Source organism: Heteronotia binoei, chromosome 1 (assembly GCF_032191835.1).
Source record: "Heteronotia binoei isolate CCM8104 ecotype False Entrance Well chromosome 1, APGP_CSIRO_Hbin_v1, whole genome shotgun sequence".
Lineage (NCBI taxonomy): Eukaryota > Metazoa > Chordata > Lepidosauria > Squamata > Gekkonidae > Heteronotia > Heteronotia binoei.
The window spans coordinates 67,241,672-67,260,316 of record NC_083223.1 but is presented as its reverse complement, the minus strand read 5'-3'; positions in this window follow the sequence as shown (position 1 = coordinate 67,260,316).

Here is an 18,645-nt window from a genome sequence, read left to right as displayed (position 1 = left end):
CATAGATTTGACTCATTCCAGGACAGACCAAAGATTCCTTCACCCATGAATCTGAAGATGCACTTGTGAAAGAGTGCTTACGTATATTCCAGCATTTCAGGTAACAATATATTTAAGCCCCATGTGCAATACATTTAAGCCCCATGTGCCCGTAGGGTTGCAAAGTCCAACTCAAGAAATATCTGGGGACTTTGGGGGTGGAGCCAGGAGACTTGGGGAATGAAGCCAGGAGCAAGGGTATGACAAGCACAATTGAAATCCAAAAGGAGTTCCGGCAATCACATTTAAAGGGACCATGCTCCTTTTAAATGTTTTCCCTTCATAGGAAATTATGGAGGATAGGGCACCTTATTTGGGGGCTCATAAAATTGGACCCCCTGGTCCAATCCTTTTGAAGCTTGGGGAGTGTTTTGAGGAGATGCACTGGGTGCTATGCTTAAATTTCAATGTTTCTACCTCAAAACATAGCCCCTCTGGAGCCCCAGATACTCATGGATCAATTCTCCATTATACCCTATGGGAATCAATCTCTATAGGGTATAATGGAGTTTGGATAACCCTGAAGCAGAGGGAGGGCCTCCAAACCAGGGGATCCCCTGCCCTCAACTGGGGATTGGCAACCATATGTGTCCCCTTTGTGGATTTTGTGATCCACAAGTTGGGGGCATCCATTTTTATTAGATATGTGACAAGTGGGAGACCTTCAAGGACTTGCAGGGGCATCTGATTTATCCCTGTATCTCCTCCCCCACTATGTTCTCTACCCTTCTCTGGTAGCCCCCACAGCAAGTCCCCTTTCCCTGCTTCCTTTTCTCTTTCCCACCACCCACCCACCCTAGCTTCAGCTGTCCCTTGTCTTCAGCTTTCCCTCCTTCCCTCTATAACTAAGCATGTCCCAGTTGTACAGTGGTCGCTGCTAACAGCAGGCCAGGACCAGTGGCATGGTGTCTACTGCCAGTAAGCCTCTTTCCTTCTCTCCTTTCCACTTACTTGTCAACCTACATTTAACTGCCCCTTTATCTATCTTCAGATTTCTCTCCTTTCCCCACCACAGCATCTCCCTGGGAAAAGCCTGGCCAGGCTGCATGGCAGCTGGCATTAGGCTAGACTGAACTGTGGACAGACTGAGTTTGTAGTGTTTGCTTGTGGGCCAACATAGGCTGAGTTATACAGTGGCCACCACTGCAGAGCCAGGGTTATTTGTGTGGGTAGTGAGTTTAATTGTTGCTGGTCCTCAGAGGTGATATGGTAAACATTGTCAAGTATTTGAAGGAATGTCTTTAAAAGGATGGAGCAGAGTTGTTTTCCATTGCCCTAGATAGGACCAGAACCAATGGGTTGAAATTAAATCAAAAGAACTTTCAGCTAAAATTAGGAAGAGCTTTTCACGTTCTGGATTTTCAGGAATATTTTATGCACACACAAACACACTGTAGACATATTTCTTTTCAATGCACAGCCATTTCAAGGGTTTCTTGCACAGCAATCATGGCACAAAATGCCATCAAATTATATGGAGTGCAGTCTTCCTTTTCCTTTCCAGACCCTGGACTCATAGCCACAACCAGCAGAAAGGCTCTGTTATACAGACCCCTAAAAGTATCTTATTTCTGTGCATATGTTCCGCAGACACCATTATTTTTAATTTACATCCAGTTCTCCCCCACAGCAGTCATTGAACAGAATGCCAGTAAAATCATACAGAATGTAGTCTGTCTCTCCTCTCCAGGTCCCTTGAATTTCAGCCACATGGAGCAGAGCAATTCCATTTTATTGCTCCCCAATGTCACTCATTTCTGTGCATACATACTGCACGCCCTCTCTAGAACTTGTCTGCAAGGATAGGGAGAATTGCCAGGATCCAGCTGGTTGGAAGAAAGCCATTGTTCAGGAAAACAAGCAGAAACTAAAACAACAGGATGGTTGTATGAGCATGTTCCTGCTGGCTTGGTAAGGATTCAAACTCAAAATAACATGGATTTTCAGGGAGCGTACTTTCATTTCAGTAAGAATCCCAGATTCTTAATACCATTTCTGGAACCTGAAGTACTGACCCAAAATGACAATTCTCATGTATATTTTTGGCTCAGGTGTTCTGTTATGCACATCCCAAATATTCAGCTGCCATTCCAGTACAGCCATATTGAAGATTTAAAGCAATACAACATAGAATATAAGTAAATTGAATGGCTAATCTAATGCATTCCACCTGCTTTTAAAAGTAAAACAGATTTTACTTCATTTTACAGATTGCTGCACAATCTCCTGACTGTGGAAGCAAACATAATGCTAATTTGTTTTAACCACCTTAAAGATGCTGCATATCAGTCACCATTAAGACTATTAGTTTACGTACAATTATGCTTAATTAGTTAATGTTTGCACTGTGATTTGGTAACGAAAAGCACAGTCTAAACCTTAAATGTGTACATCATAAAGAACAGGCCACAACTGAAGAAGTACTTAACTATCTGACCTGTGGTCACATCTTCCTGATTGTGATTAATTGGGTACTGTACAATAACTATAAATCCTTGCATAGAGAAATTAATAATAGATGATTCACAAAATTATTTCCTGCTCACATTTTCAAGAATTTAATAAAAATACATTCATAAAAAATAATCACAAAGGATTATGCATTAATCTTTATCTTACATTTTAAATGTGCAGATGATTTGTCATGAAAAGTGCTATTCAGCCGCTTCTAAGGGGAAGAGTGAGTTTAAATGCTTCCAAGCATTCCATGTATAAAAGCCCCAGGTACCAAACTATATGGCAGAAGTGAAGGGTGAGTGTGGCTACCTGGACAAGCATCCAACAGCTGTGTGAAATTCTGTATTTAAATAATTTCGTGGCTGCATCTGCAGAAAGCTGCTCAATGTGGCTTGCAACAGAAAGCAATCCAGTAATAAAGCGAGGGAAGGTCTAGGCCAGTGATACCAACGTGGCAATGTCATTTTTGGAGTGCGCAGGAAGTAAAGTCCATGTGTCACTTGCAATGCAGGACAATCTGGTATTTGGGTAAAAGTTCTATAGTTTTACCATAGAGGTTTTGCCCAAATACCAGAAAGTGTTGCATCACCAGCAACATGTTGACAGCACTTCCAGTGCACACCACAACTGACACTGCTGTGTCACTGCTGATGCTGGCTTAGGTCTCCTTATGCCACCAGTAAGTCCCATCACCAAGCAGCTGATCAACAGCAGGGGGAAGTGGGGCAGGGGGTGGGGCGGGCAGCACCATGAATATTTCCTCTGTTGGTCAGGATGATATGAAGTAATATGGTCTTTCAGGAGTGTGGCAACATCTTTTTCAACTGCCCTGTTTATCTGGATCACTGTTAGGAAGGAACACCAGTTGACACTGTCCTTTATGATCTTACGGTACTTTTAAAGTATGCTAGACTGTTTCATGTGATAGATTTTAGGTTCTCTCTGCTATAACTCCCCCCCCCCTTTTGAAATGTTGGTGTAAAGATTTCTGTGAAATGCTTATGCACTCCATATGCATATTATGAAGTAAGGTCCGACTCACAAAACTTATGCTCAGGGCAAGCTCGCCCACTAGGCAAACTAGGCAGTTGCCTAGGTGCCAGGAGGAGGGGTCGCTGAGTTGGGCTTGCCCCCCCCAGTGCCCACAACAACAGCCTAGTTTGCCAGCCTGCCTCCCCCGCCACTGCCCACCCCCTTCCCTTGTGCTCCCCCCCCCGTGCCTCCAGTGCAATCAGAGGAGCGCGCCAAGGCTGGGCCCTATCAGCTTTAATACGGCTAGTGCAGCATCTAAGTGTGAGCATGAGAAGGCTTCGCTCCCCCTCCAAGAAGAGTTCCAAGTTCCAAGAAGAAGAGGGGTGAAGCCTTCTCTTGTGTGGTGGGGGAGCGGCAGGCAGCTCCTGTGTGGTGGGGGAGCCTGGGGCACCATGCACCCTAGAGCCAGCGCTGCTTATGCTGGAATGCTTTTTAAAATTCTTATTAAGCCTTAAGATGCCACTGGACTTTTGCTTTACTATTCTATCAAAGTTTGCCTGTGAATTGTACACACTTGCCAAATGCAGTTTCATCCCTCAGTGCCAAAGAGCCCAGACCAAGCAAAATTCTATTACATTCTAAGTGTTATTATAAAACAAATTGATACAGATTACATTTTTGAGGCAGAAGGCTTGCTGCGCTGCCGGGGGGGGGGGGGGGGAGCTCAGCAACTTACTCTTGAAGTTACATTTTTCTTGCTTTCCGTTGCTACTGATTTCCCCTCCCCACTTTTTATCATCTATGTATTAACAGTGATGGCAGTCAAATCTGAGGATATTTCAGTTTGGTGAATGGAACTATGAACAGGCAAAGCAGATCTTTCTACAAACCTGAAAAGGGCCCTAGGTTTGCAAAAAATCTGAAATCTGAAAAAAATGGGGGCATTTAAGTAATCCTAAATAAGATAAGGAGCACCTATAGTTTTAAGAATCAGAAACCTGCAGTGGCTGTTGCTCAGCAACCCAAACATTCCAGGTTTCTGGGAGTAAAAAGGCAAAGGGAGAGGGGGCAGTGTTCCTTCCTGGGCTGTGTTAGCCTTTGAGGGAGGACTAATAGGGTCTAAGCCTCAACTAGAGTTTCCAGCTCCAGGTTGGGAAATTCCTAGGGATTTTGAGATAGAGTCTGAAGAGGGCAGGGTTTGGAGAGGGAGCTCAACAGAATATCATTCTATAGAGTCCACCCTCCAAAGCAGCCATTTTCTTCATGGGGACATACTGTCATTTGGCTTATCAGTTGTAATCAGAGGGGTTTTTGTAGCAGGAACTCCTTTGCATATTAGGCCACACCCTCTTATGTAGCTGATCCTCCAAGAGCTTATAGGGCTCTTAGTACAGAGCCTATTGTAAGCTCCAGGAGGATTGTCTACATCAGGGGGTGTGTGGCCTAATATGCAAAGGAGTTCCTGCTACAAAGAAAGCTCTGGTTGTAATTCCAGGAGATCTCCAAGTCCTGCCTGGAGGTTGAAATCCTAGGCCTGGCAGCAACCGTTGGGTGATCTGAGCTCACTTGATTTGCTTGACTCAACTAGGCCTAGGTGCTTGCTGCTGTTCAACAGCAGTAATCTTATGAAAGGCAGTGTGATATGGCCGTTTGAGCTTCAGAATAAGGTCTGAGAGACCCAGGTCCAGATTCCAGTCTTACTGTGGAAGCTCACTGAGTAATCTTAGGCCAGTCAGTCATATACTTTCAGTCTAACCTACCTCACAGGGTTATGGCAAGGTTGAAAAGAAGGAGAGTAATATAAACTGCTTTGTTCCCCACTGCAGAGAAAAGTCTTGTATAAATGAAATAAATAAATAATTAATATAACTGAAGATGGGAGACAGATAAAAAAAAGGTAGGTGAATGCTTGAGAAGGAGAGAATGAGGCAGAGAAAGGCAGATGATATGGAGGTTGCCAGGAGGAGGGTAAGGGGGGAATAATGTTGAGAGTAGGGTTGCCAATCCCCAGGTGGATAAACAGAACACCAAAAAAACACATTCACAATGAGTGTGTACAAACATATATATGCTCCCAAATTAGCAGCTGGTAATTATATTCCCAAAATGGCAGCTGGTATTGCGCCCCATGGTGCTGAAGAGCATCGTTGCGCAGAGTGGTAAAGCTGCAGTACTGCAGTCGGAGCCCTCTGCTCACGAATAGGGGTGTGCATTCAGTTTGACCGAACCGAATAGACCACTGAATACCCCCTGATTCGGAAGTATACGCCACCGTATACTTCCGAATCCAATTAGAAGGCATTACACGGGAGCCATATATGGCTCCCCATATACTTCCAAATAAATATTTGGAAGTATACGGAACTCAATGTAAAAGGCGGGAAAGGAGCTTCTGCAGCCTCAGGGAAGCTGCTTGCCTCCTTTCCCGCCTTTGGAAGCCTTTTCCTGCCTCTCCCATAGCCTTCCTGGGATCAGGGAGGGAGGGGGACATATGAAGCTGCCTTATACTGAATCAGACCCTTGGTCCATCGAAGTCAGTATTGTCTTCTCAGACTGGCAGCGGCTCTCCAGGATCTCAAGCGGAGGTTTTTCACACCTATTTGCCTGGATCCTTTTTTGGAGATGCCAGGGATTGAACCTGGGACCTTCTGCTTACCAAGCAGATGCTCTACCACTGAGCCACCATCCCTCCCCAGCAGCCAATCCAAAGCATGCCTTTGCAAAATGCATTGCAAAGACATGCTTTGCAGGGCTGTTGTGTAGCTGATGGCTGGGCTAATCCCCCAGCCATCAGCAACATTGTTGTTCTTTTGTTTGCTTGGGTATCCAAGTAAACACTGTTCTCTGGCCAATCACAGAGCAGTGGTATTTTTTGAAACTGCTCTGTGTAGGGCCAGAGAACCTTTTTAAGGAGTCTGCCTGGCTGGACTCCATCCATTGCTGCTGTGTTGGTGTTGGTGTGTGAGAGAGATTGTGCTGAGCTGGCCATTGGCCTCAGCTGCTGGTGCTCTCTCTCAGCCTTGCCTGACCTGCCTGGAGAAGACATCTAAGGTAAGACAGTCTTGGGGTTCTTGTTTTTATTTTAGTTAGGATAAAAACAAAAGGACTTTTTAAAGACTCAGAGTCCCTTTACTTATCCAGATTTGGGTGGGTGTAGCTTATTTGGGGTTAGGGTCAGGGGGTTTTGCTGGTGGTGGGGGCCTGGGGTGGGGGGTTGCCAATTTGCCTATATCTAACTTTAGTGAGAGGACTTTTAAAAGTGCACTTTTACTTTTCCTGTTTTGGGTGGCTTGGATTTCTTGTGGTTAGGGTGAAGGGGTTTTTTGGGGGGGAGGGAGGGGTTGGTTAAGTTCCTGTATTGTTAAAAGTCAAGTTTTTTACTGTTTTTAAAGGATTCTTTGTTTGATTTGTTTCTGCTGTGTTGTGCTGCTGTTGTTCCTTGTGGGGAAGGGGCTGTTTGGCCTAATTTTTATTGTTAAAAAATTCAGTTTTTAACAGTTGAGTTTGTTGGCCTTTTCTCAGTTGGATTTGTTTGGATCTGTGTTGTTGTTGGTTTTGCATCCTGTCCTGTTGTCCCTTTTCCTGGTTCTGTTTTTTTTTTTTTGGAGGGGGTGTGTGTGTTGACTGATTTGACCTGAAGTTTTTTATTGTTAAAAAGTTGTTTTTTAACAGTTGAGTTCGTTGGCCTTTTCTCGGATTTGTTTGGATCTGTTGCTGTTGGTTTTGCATCCTGTCCTGTTGTCCCTTTTCCTGGTTCTGGTTTTTTTTTTTTTTTTGGGGGGGGGGTTTAAAAGTTAAGTTTATTTCTGTCATGTTTGGTTTTTTTAATTACCTCTAGTTGGTGTGAGGGGGTTGGTGTGTGGGCTGTGTGGGGTGGGTCACTTTCATGTTTTTATAGAGCTATTTTTGGAGTCTGAGGGTTCCATGCAGTTTTGGGGGCTTTCCCTCAAACCCCCTGCCTCCCAGTAGCCTCTGATTATGCCCTATGTTGCCATTGATTTCAATGGCCCATAGGGTATAATGGTGGGATAGGGGCACCTTCTTGGGCTGCCCCTGGAATGGGAACCCCTGGCCCAATCTTTTTGGGACTTGGGGAACCTGTAGGGAAGAGTCCCCTGCAGGTCCCCTGCAAATTTGGGGCCTCTCCCTTAAACCCCCTCCCCTCCAGGTGGCTTCAAATATACCCTATTTTGCCATTGATTTCACCGGCCCATAAGGTATAATGGGGCTGTATATTCGGAAATAGCCGTATATCTCCCGTATATACAGCTATTCCAAGTACCGGTATTCAGAAATATATGGTATTCTGAATATTTTGGCCCTGTATATTTCCGAATCCAATTAATTCCATTTTTTTTTTTGCACACTCCTACTCACGACCACCCCCAAAGTCTCCAGATATTTCTTAGACCTGGCAACTCTAGTGGGGATGGAGATAATAGGAAAGTGAGGTCCCCCCCCACACACACACACAAGTCCTCAAAGACTCCCTGTCATGCAAGTGAGCAACAATTGTACAGATCACTGCTAAAAAGGGGAAAATATTCTTTCTTTACTTGTTGAGCCTTACTCGTTGAATCTCGTTAGTCCCATGAAATTTGACAGGAGATTGTAGGGGTGAAGAAAATACATAGAATGAATCTCAAACCAGGATGAAGCTTGGGGGGAAACTCTCATTTCTTAACTAACCTGTAGAAACTGTAGTGTTTAGTATGTGAAAACACTGAGTTGCTGCTGCAATCATTTATGTATTCACATATTACTTCATTTTCAGAGTTATGAAATTAGGAAAATTGCTTTAACACAAGCAGAATTTTGTAGAAAATAAAACAGATCAAGTATGGATAGAGTAATATTTGATTCACATTATGGCATTTTCAGATTTGGCAGCACTGCTCTCTGGCTGCTCCACATGGCAGGGATGCCCTATTTTCAATTGCATTGGCAATGGAGTGTCTACACAGAAGTTTTCTGTACATATTCCTCCCTCAGCCACCATTTTCCTTGCATTTTTCTCCACTGTGCTACCAGAGGGCTTTAAAAATAGTAAACAGTTTAATGCACCTTATGTTTGATTCTCACTACTTATTTAGTACCAAGACACCTACTAAATAACATCCACACATCTAGTATTAGTTTTCCCCAGGCACTGACAGGAGAGTCATAATAGTATTCCTGCAATCCTAGTTTGAAACTCTGTCACTTCCAGTTGGCATCAACTCTAGCCTCAAATGCAGGATGCTGTCAGATTTCTCATCCCTTCTCGATGAATGCACCCATTTAATTTTTGCTTCACTCTTAGATAATGAAGCTTGTGAGTCTTTATTTCTGCCCTGTTGGGTTGCCTTGCACTGAATTTCCCCCCATAAAATTAATGACCTTTTCCTTGTTACTTTTGTGTCACTTGAAAATAGTATCAAAGAAACAAAATGAAAATTGGCAGTATTGATTTATTTTTTACTTATTCATTTATATAGCATCTTAGTTGAGCGCAAATCCTCCTCTGCTCCCCCACCACTGCAGCATAAACTCTTACTGGGAGTATTAATTTCATGTCTCCTGAAGAAGAGATAGTGGATTATTCTCCTGTCACATCCTCATCATGTAGCCAAAATGACTGCACTCTAAGAAATTTGTGCTAAGGCACTTGATGTCATACATACTGGCTAATAACTGGAGACGAAATATTGACATGTTTTGCATTTAGTTTTATCTTTTCACAATAATAGTCTACTGTGGTTTGTAAAGCTAGCTGTACACATTTCACAAATGGAGTTAAGTGATCATGGGAAGAATTACAATGCAAATGATGAAGAATGGCTCTCACCCCTGGAAATTCTAAATAAACATAAATAAGAGGAAGGTACTTAGAAACCCACACTGGCTTCGTTACTTCTTATGTTCTTAGGCTATTTCTGTATTTTTCCATCTCTAACATTTTATTTGATTCATTTCTTGCATATTAACAGAGCAGGGGAATTATTGAATCCAGAATAAAGCTCTATAAAATATATTTTATTCACCTGATAAAATGCAAACGAAGAAATATTAACAAATACATATGTTATAATAATGGGAAAGAATGTTGGCAGGCAAATCAAAGTGCTTCTTTAAATGATTATTGGCTTGTTTATTTTAGCAAAAGGATATGTGTATCATTTGGAGTGTTCCCTCTGCATATATATTTTAGATAAATGGTCCAAAATGAAACTAAATCTAATTTAGCTATTTAAAAATTGCTTTCCTACTTCAATAAAACATTTTCAATTTCCAGCAAATATTACAAATAAATTTGTGTCTTGTTATATGTATTTAAATGAATAGATTAGTACAAGCAGAGACTCACGATAACTTGAAGGGGAGGCATCATCCCATGCATATCCCCCTTTTGTTTCCTAATCCCTTCTCTTTTCTTCTCTTCCTTTTTCTATCACAGTCTTCCTCTTTATCTCTGTCCCTCCTTCCTCTTTCAGTTAGCCCTAGGGATAGGCACAAATCATGAAGAAAATCATGAAGCAAAATTCATCACAAAAGGGACTCTAAGTCCCTTTAAACCCCTGCTTTCTGTTCCCCATAAATGCTGCAAAAGCAGTTGTGTAAACCAAAATGCCCTCAAAACGAGGTTGGGGAATTGTCACGTGGGCACCCTAGTGGCTCACTAGGGATCTTTTACCTATGTATACAAGATTAACCGCCCAGAAGTATTGCTTAAGAATATTGGGACTCTAATTTAGTAAAATCAATTAAAATTTATTAAGAAAAATACAGGCTTCCATACAAGCTAAAATGCTCATACAATCACACATACAGTCCTAAGAAACATAGATAGAGAGACAGGGGAACACATGGGTAGACAAACAGGGTGATATTTACCTATTGTAGTCTTCAAGGAAGGCTCCAATGGTGACAAGCAAGGAAGTGGGAGAAGGGACCCGAAACTGATCAGGAATCGGGGATGGATCTATGCAGCGGAAGTTGGGATACTGATTGAAGCACACCTGTGGGTAGCTAGTCCACAGATTATAATGACTCTCTTGAGCCCTTAGGCGATGGGAGGTACGAGGGAGGAGAAAGGTGGTCAGCTGGTGCGTGACCTCATGAAAAGGGGAGGTTTTGCAGTGACCATAAGGGCTGGGCTACTGCGACAACCAATAGAAAGTGCATTGGTGACACCTAATTGGGTGCTTGCTCTTGACCAATGGACTTGCCTGGATCCTGGATACCTGAGAGAATTTTCAGGTTGAAACGGACCAGGGGGCGGCTCTAAAGTGACTGCTGGAAAGAAGAATAGAAGTGACTACTGGGTGGGGAACACTCAAGATTAGGGAACTTATCTGAAAGGTTGACGATAGAGAGTCAAATTGTGGCCTAGGTAACACCCAGCACATACAAAGGAACTTGGCTCAGGCTGAAGATGGTCTTCCTCTTCTTTTGTCTTCTTCTGGGCACCAGTCTTTGTCTAGAGTTCCGTTAAACAAAGAAAGTGGCAGTTGGACGATTAACCACTCTGGGGTGGGTAGGTTGCTTGTAGGCCAAAGGTGACATCTGGTGTGTATGTGAGCCTTCTGCTGGGATGAGCTGGAGTCAAGCCTGGCGGGAAGATGGCTACGTGTGGTGTTAGCCCTCCACAGTGGATTCCATGGTCAGCGCTTCATAACCGTTCACCTGGATAGCTCCTGGCGGCGCAGTCTCTTCCGCTCCATGGCTGGTATACGAAATGATGGGAAGACATTCGTGCTGCTGGTAGGCACTCTTGTATCGGTCTAGAGTGCCAATATAGCTTATGGCTGCTTGTACAGTATAAGTCCCTTTTGCCTCTGGATAGGTTGACCCACACTCTCTGGCCAGACGTGTGTGAGTTACTTCTCCAGGTGCTCTGGCAACCAAGCTGGTAACTACGATGTTCAAAAAGGGGGCTTTTTCCTCACAGCTGAGCAGCGGGAAGGCAATCCCCACTGCTCAGTTGTTTTGTGCAATCCATTTAACATTTAAAGTTTCACTATCCCTTTAAAGTTTAAAGGGACTGCAGAAGGCAATTTTGAAAAAAAGCTGCATGGCCAGGGAGACATTTTCTCACCTGCCTGTACCTGAGAAGTGACAATGCCCAAGCCAAAACCTCAGTCTTGTTCCAAAGCCTCCACTGAAGTATGGACTGGAGTTCATATTTATAATTGTCATACTCAGGGCTGGTTCACCCATTACGCAAGCTTAGGCAGTCACCTACGTGGTAGCCCTGGGGGGCGCCAAATTGGGCATCACCTGGGAGGATGGAGCTGCCCCCTCTCCCCAGAAACAGTCGCTGCCCTCCTGTGCCAGTGAAAGGTCCCCGCTGATCAGTGGGACCTTTCACTGGCATGGGGAGCACCGGCAGAAGCAGTCAGTCAGCCTCCCCTTCCATTTAAAGAGGGTCTTTAAATTGCAAGGGGGAGATGTGTGGCTGCTTTGGCCACCTCTTCTGTACGATTTGAATCATTGGTGGGGGCAGGGGCTTAAGAGTCATCCCCTCCAGCAATTCAAATCATGTGGAGGGTGGGCAGAAGCAGCCACAGCCTCCCTGCATGATAGAAAGAGCAACATTGGTCCTGTCTCCCCCTTCTATTTTGTTGACCCCAGGTTCTCATGGTGAGCCAATTACCACATTGCGGAATCTGGCCTGGAAAGAGATAAGGATTGTGTAGACAGGGAGGACCAATTTCGGACATCTGCAAGCTGGAATAGGTCTCCTAACACATTAACCCTTTGAAGGAAACAGGGTGCTTTGCACCACTAGAGAGAGAGAAAGAGACACTCAGAGAGAAAACAATATTTTAATTATGTTAATATACATGGATGAGCACGCTGTATACCGAGCTAGATCACTGGCCCAATTAACTCAGTAATGACTACTACTCTAGCTGGCCTTATGTCTTTATGCTGTTAGGCAGAGGTGTTTCCAAACAACTGTACATTACTCTGATACTGCTACATTTAATATATTGTGAGCCTTTCAGAAGCAGTAAGCTCTGGTTGGTAGCATTTCAAAATATGTACAGAAGTGCTGAGTAATGGAAGTTTATTTTTATGGATGTTTGTGACCATAAATCTTCATTTTTCCTGATGTTCTCCTTACCTCAGGGTAGTCTTCTTCACATGATTGTAATTTGTAGCCATAATTATGGCTTCAAAGCCTCCAACAGGAATTGCAAAGGGCATTTTCAGCTCTCTGGATATATAAAATAACTAGCAATTATGATGAAATAAAGCACTTTGTGGATTTCTGCTGGCATTATAATAGCCTACATTTGCAAGAGTTAACTGGGAAAAATAACAAGAACTGCCTATTGTAGGTTCCAAAAAAGAGCTTTTCGTTTCATAGTTGATGTGATTAATCTGAAAACCACAGTCATCCAAGTCAACTGAATGTACATTTGTTTTCTTAACAATTTGTGTGGAATTCAGATAACACATTGAGTCTCCTTTGTCTTTTATTGCGAGCTGAGGAACAAGAGTATTTTGGTTTATGTTCCCATTTCTTGCACAGCCTTCCACCAGCTTTGAAATATACTGTTAGGAGGACCTATATACTATATGTTTCTTTTAAAGAGTTGTTGATGTTAGCTGTGAGCCTGGTTAGTCCTCGTCTCTCGACCCCCTCCACTAAGCTGCTGGTTGCTGTGGGAAAATGCTTTGTCTCCTGGAGGGCTGGCAAGCAACAAAAGCCTTCCCTGTGAATTTTACAATTTTTTCTTCTAGTCAGAGGAGGAGGAAGTTCACTCACTGGCACATCAGCTCCCCTTCATACAAATGCTAATGACTGCAGGAGGAAAGGCGATGGGACAGATAAGCCTTCCCCCTTTCTCTCCCCTCTTCAGGCAGAGAGCAGAAGATTGGAGGTGTTAAATGCTAGATAGGCTTCAGGAAACCAGTTCCTGGAGACAACAGGAAAAGAAGCCTTGACCTGGGTGGACTGAGGTCATATGGGTGGAGACACAGGGTTAATAAACTTCCCTGCTAGACAAAGTTGCTCTCTTTCTTGCTCAGACAATGAGAGGACACAGGACTCTTAACTCCTGAGGCAGCCATGTTGACCATGTGCTCACCTGGGAGATGGGGAGCAAGCTTCAAGGTAATGAAACTCATTAAAGAACTAGAACATCTAAGGTAAAGGGCCTGTACATTTTCACCAGTTTTTTTTGTCTTCCTTGTTCAAATCTGGTGCTGTGCTGAAAGTATACTTCTAAAGATTTCCTTTGAATGAATAAAGTTTTGACATTGGGAGCAGTTCTCTGTACCACATAGGCAGCACTGTCTTATTTTAGGTGGGGTTGAGGCTTTCTGTTACAAAGTTTCAGATAGAGCCAAGTAAGCAGCCGTGTTGGTCTGAAGCAATAGAACAGATAGGTTATAACCTCTTGAGATACTAATGCCCTCTATTTAAACCCACAACTAAGAAGCCAGAATGACACCCAAATTTATGGCACTTCACATCTATGTCTGGTTTTTATCACCCTCCACTGCTATTACAGCCCAGTTAACAATATCAAACAAACACAGACCCCAATTTGTGATTCTTTTAATCTGCTAAAAACATTCCCATGACTCTACATACCAACTCACTGCCCACTTTCTCTATATTTAAATATGGCTTGCCATTTCAGTTTTGTCTGCTTAAGAGCATATGAAAGCTTACATTCTGAATAAAACTTAGTTGGTCTTAAAGGTGTAACTTGTCTACAGCTTTGTTCTAAAGTTTCAGATGGACAATTTTTTTTCTTAATTTTTGACAATTTGTTTGGGTTTCTTGTCATGTTTGATTCTGTGAGTATGGGAGAGGGAGAGTGGCCATGGTAGTCAATACTAATCAGAATAAGTTGGGCTGCCTCAGAGTGAGGAAAAAAGACCCCTATAACTATTGGCTTGTCTGGAACTAACTGTCATGTGGCTGTCTCTGGAATTGCCAGCAATGGTAGCCATTTCACTTGGCTGCATCAAAATGAAAATCCTCTCGAATGGAGTCTTCCCTTCTAAAACATTTTCCATTAGCAGACATTCCACCTGGATACATGACAGATGAGAGAGCACAGCCAACTCTCACTGGGCTTCTAGAATCTCAGATCAGATTCTATTCACTATCATATTTTCATATGGTTAACCCTACTATTGTGTATGACAGTGCCTGAATTTTCTTATTAGTTTCCCTATCTTTGTATGGTGTCCATTAGATTGAAATGTAAATCCAAGCAAATGAGATCTCAAAAATATTTCATGCGTATTAGAACTCAATCCAGAGGAAGGGACTGCATTGTGTTTTAAAAGGTTAAAAAAAAAAAGTAATGCAATTGCATGGCCACATCATTATGTCTAATTGTCAATATGATCTCATCTGAAGATATTTCAGTCTGTGCACTGGGACCATGTACACACTAGGCAGATTTTTCAGCAGACATGGGGGACTTGCCAGGTTTGCAGAAAAATCTGAAAAGTGCTTCTATGGTCAGAGCTCACCATGCCAATGGAAGGAAGGAGGAAGCAGATGAGCCTGTATGCCCAGATACAGGCCGAGGTCAGACGCACATAAACTGATGAGATGGGCATGGATGAAAGCCAGATGCATGTCGGATTTTATGCGGTTGTCCAAACATCAGCATCTGGCAATGGTTGTTGGCTCGTTTGTGTCCTGAACTGCCATGACTGAGATGCGGACTTTTTTTATAGTACATTAAATCCGGAATAAGAATGCTTCCGACGACTCCCGTGTGTACTTTCTATGTTTGAATGCTCCATTGTAGCAGACTTGTCGCAAGTGCACATCCGCTTCCCTGCGAGAGCCCACTCCAAATGATATCATTGCGCTAGCAATTGTTGACTCAGCCTTCCAACCTTCCGAGGTCAGTAAAATATGCACCCAGCTTGCTGGGTGGGGGTGGGGAGTGTAAAAGGTCTGCTGTGAAAACTTTGTGAAAGCAGCGCCACCCCAGAGTCGAAAACGACTGGTGCTTGCACAGGGAACCTTTCCTAAATCGGGGGGGGGGGGAGGCAGATCGGCCACCTTTGCTGTCTCCCTGCCAGGGGAGGAGGATGACCCACCTTTGCCATCTCCCCACCAGGTGGAGAGACAGCAAAGAGAGTTGCCGTGCTCCCCGCACAATTTAAACACCATGGCGGGGTGTTCAAATGGGGGGAGGAAGATGACCCACCTTTGCTGTCTCCCCGCCAGGTGGAGAGACAGCAAAGAGAACTTCTGGGCTTCCCCTTCCTTTCTGGGTGTTTAAATGGGGGGGGGAGGAGAGAGAGATCACCCACCTTTTCTGGCACCTTTTTTTAAAAAAAGCCAAGCATGATATCCCACGGTACTGCGCTTGCGTGAGTGTGGAATGTCATCTCAAAAAATGAGGTCCGGTTGAGACCTCTGATCAACCAACAACGGGACCAACGCTGCTTAGAACTGAAGGATGGAGGGATGTCTCATCAGGAAATTCGTTGTAAAAAAGCTGTGGGGTATAATAGCGACAGGTTAGGGATGGATTAAATGGTGAGTGTGACCGCGGCCATAGTATCCCTGTTCATTTCAGTATGGAGGACACCAGTATGGAGGGGCTTAATTCAGTTATGATGTATATACAAAACAGCCTATGTAATTGAAACGAATGGGGAATATTTATTTATTTGTTTATTTAGAGCTCTGTGTAAGCATGGGTGCCCTGCATACTTTAAAAAGATAAACAGGATAGTGGGCTAATTATTGAGATATTTGAGAACACAATGATATGATAGACAGTGCTAGGCTATTTTTAACATGTTGCATTTTCCATTGGTATTCATTAAGTTTAATGGGGGATAGTATGCTTTAAGGACCTGATTAATACTTTGCTCTGTACCTGAAAGGCTTCCTGGAAGTCATTGCTGTTAGGGTCTGCGCAAGACAGGATCCTGTGTTGACCCTGAAAAATAAAACAGCCAATCAGCTTGCTTCACACCTGGGCCTATAGGACTGTTGCTCCACCATCCAATCTCTTTTTGAAAGAGGAATAGCATGACAGAGGGAAGGACAGCAGTAGTTTGCATCTTCTTCAGCAAGAAGGCAGACATTTTAAAGGACAGAGTATTCAGTTGTGAGGCCTGTAAAAATATATGACAAGATAGCTTAAGAAACCACTATAACAACTTACTCAACTTATTCTACCATTTCTCATAATATATAATCATTTTTATCCTATCTCATCAATCTTATCAACTATATGATAAAACACGAATAACCTCATAAGAGGTTATATATAAATTAAACATAACAGTTTGTTGTGATAAAAATCATACAGAAGATAACATTGCTAATATTTCATACTGAAACTGTCATATATAATTAAACTACATAACTACAAAGATTGGTTCTAGTAATCATAGAAACTTGCCAATTATTTTAAAATTTGTCTCTGCTTAATGAAGTTTGTCAGTTTCCCCATAACAGCATATTCTTGTATTTTGTCTATCCAATTCTCAAGAGCTGGACAATCTTCCATTTTCCACTTTGCAGTTAATATGGATCTAAGCTGTTCATATATTGTTCTATCTGCATTCACTGGTAGAATTCTTATTAACATTTTCTCTTGGTAACATAGCAAATTTTATATTCAATTTTTGTTTTTTAGTTTAGTTTATTTATGATTTATATCCCACCCTTCCCACCAAGGTGGCTCAGGGAGGCTCACAGCACATAAAAGCTAACATAAAAATATTAAGTTTAAGCATTTTACGCATAGCAGAAACCTAATAGAACTACACTCAATTTCCTATGCTGGTTAGTTATAAGCCAGCCGGAAGAGGGTTGTCTTACAGGCCCTGCAGAACTGAGAAAGGTCCCGCAGGGCCCTCACCTCTTCCGGCAGCTGGTTCCACCAGGAAGGGGCCATTACAGAGAAAGCCCTGTCCCTGGTAGATTTCAGGCGGGCTTCCTTTGGCCCGGGGACAACGAGAAGATTTTGGGTTCCTGATCTCAGTACTCTCTGGGGAACATGTGGGGAAAGACGGTCCGGTCCCTCAGGTAATAATAATAATAAATTTTATTTGTATCCCGCCCTCCCTGCCGAAGCAGGCTCAGGGCGGCTGACAGGACATGGTCTACGCCATGATTTGTATAAAACAATTTAAAATACAGTTAATAAATACTTTTAAAAAAGTTACATAAAGATTTAAAACTACAATAGATTAGGTAGGCAGGCCCTAGGCCATATAGGGCTTTCCTGTTTGTTCAGGAAATATTAGCCAATGGCCATCTTCAATATGGCCATGGCAATAAGAGAAGTATTGCTATAAATAGCTCTCATCCTCTGTATCTACCAAAAGGTGCTACTTCTAATATCATTTTTCTTAACAAATTCTGTTATTTTGGTTGAGCAGGGGAAAAGATGACTGTAATTTTTCCCTAAGTACCAAGAACTATGGGAGAAACTCCAGCTAACAGATTGGAGCTTGGGACAGATCCTATTTGTTGATACCATTTTTGCCTGGCGTCAGCAGCATCCCATTCAGTGTTCTTATTTCACTCTTAAGTTGGGGTGCTGGCACCAGTAGATTATTGTAACTAAACAATAGACTCTCCATCTGGTTTCCTTTTCTCTGTGAATGCAACATGTTTAGCTGACATCTTAATTTTTCATGTGGCAATTTTAAAAGATGAACAAATCCTTCCTCCTCCTTTGCAAAAAAAATATTTTCATCCATATTTAATAGCAAATGCAGGGTAACTTTTCTCAGTAAATCAGAATGGAAACTTAACCGCAAAAGACAGGCCCAGATGAAGGCTGGGGCAGTTTTGCCACTGATTTAATTGAATTAGGATTTCCCACTGATTTGGTCATGCTTTAGAAGCTGCTCACAAAGCAGAGCGAGCAGAACCACAGGCCTGGCATTATCAAGGACAAATGACACATGAGGAGCAGGCAAGAATGGACTCAAATTAAATCAGTGTGAAGTCTGGAAAACAACATTTATTTCAGTGGTGTGTTCTAGTCTGATACTAGCATATCTGAAAGTAAAATTACTTAGCACATTTCCAGTTTAATAAAAGGAGAGGGCTGGAGTATTGCAACAAGCATAATAGAAAAGTCACACTTTTCACACGGTGCCTTTACAAATTTGCTAATATTTTTCTGCCCAATTATTTGGCAAACTGTTAGAGACCTGCAGACACAGTTCGGACTG